This window comes from Oratosquilla oratoria, chromosome 34 (genome assembly GCF_046742065.1).
Source record: "Oratosquilla oratoria isolate Oo_2021 chromosome 34, ASM4674206v1, whole genome shotgun sequence".
Taxonomy (NCBI): Eukaryota; Metazoa; Arthropoda; class Malacostraca; order Stomatopoda; family Squillidae; genus Oratosquilla; species Oratosquilla oratoria.
The window spans coordinates 23,360,842-23,362,169 of record NC_134810.1 but is presented as its reverse complement, the minus strand read 5'-3'; the positions used below and the strand labels follow the sequence as shown (position 1 = coordinate 23,362,169).

The 1,328-nt window shown below is 44.4% G+C and overlaps 1 protein-coding gene across 1 annotated transcript in view; it reads right to left on the bottom strand.

Moving 5' to 3' along the window:
* The window catches only part of LOC143018359 (uncharacterized), a 204,090-nt gene extending 203,010 nt beyond the window's left edge, over nt 1-1,080 (bottom strand). The window contains exon 1 of the mRNA XM_076173718.1: nt 1,031-1,080. The gene's annotated coding sequence lies outside the window, so the exon portion shown is untranslated. The remainder of the gene's footprint in view (nt 1-1,030) is intronic.
* Nucleotides 1,081-1,328: the final 248 nt, after the last annotated feature.

The following is a 1,328-nucleotide window of genomic DNA, read 5'->3' as shown; positions in this document are numbered from 1 at the left end:
TAGCGTAAAAGGGGTCAAGATTTTATTTATTTATTTTCATTTTTTTCATTCTTTTTTTTTAATAGGGAAGAGGTCGCATCACACAACTTTATTCAGTCTAAGGTTAGCATACTAAGAGGTTAAAACTCTCGGTTAATCTTTATATTACAGTGATATGCTTCATGGACTCTTCTGGTAACGTGTGCATGATTTATATCACAGCCAACCGAACTCAAGGGGTCTTTCAGTGAGGCTTTCACTGCCTACAAAGAGCCTGGTGCTGTTGATGGATGAGTCTTACCGTCAACAGGTGTGTCTGGTGAGTTAGCTGGCACTCTCTACTTAGTTTGGTGTTATAAACAGTAATACTGGCTCTGTCCTTGGTTAAAATTTATGGGAATAATAGGCGTGTAATTAATACTATCTGCCCCCCTCCCCCTCCCCCTCCCCCCCCAAAATACAAAGTTGAGTAGTTCGCACTGTCAACTCTATATTGGCGCTGTTGAAGGTTTCCCTAGCAATGTCGATGGGAAATACAGAACATTCAACAACAATTCTTGGAAACATCAATTATAAGTTTGACACTACTCTCAATGGTATTAGCACTTTTGACGGTGAATTTGACACTGTTGATGATGAACTTGGCACTGTATATCGTGGCTTTGACATTCTCAACGGGTTAACACTGTATAACGATGTGAGTGGTAACACTAATAATGAGTTTGGCACTATTCACGGTCAATTCGACTGCACTGTCATCGTCATTACCGTGCCTAGCACTGTCGGCAATCACTGCACTTCATTCAATAATTGACAGCGACTTTAGTACACGGTGAGTTTAGCACTGCCGATAACAAGTACTCCAGTGCCCACAGTATATTAGCACTTTCGAGCGATAATTGTGACACTGTTAACGATGACTTCGGCACTCTTTAACAGTGACAAGACCACTGTCAGTAGTGAAACTGATCCACTGGGAAGGCTTTACGTTCGCCAAAGCCTCAAAACACTTAAAAAAACCGCGCCTCAAGGAACCACAAAGAAACTTTACTCTTTCAGAGTCTCAAGCTCCGGAGGAACGCGACTTTTCTCCACAACCGCCAAAGAACCACTGACACCTGCCGTCCATGAACCTCCCAACCACCGCACCACCTCCCAGCTCTTCCCACTCCCTCCGTTGCCGTCGCCGTCTCCTCCACCTGTACTGTGTACACTCTTCCCTCCTCCTCCTCATCATCATCCATCCCCTCCTCTTCCTCCTTCTCCTCTTTTTTATCCTCCTTATCATCATCTTCATCCTCCTAGACCCATCCATTCTTCGGCAACCCGAACTCAGCCTTCGAACTGGC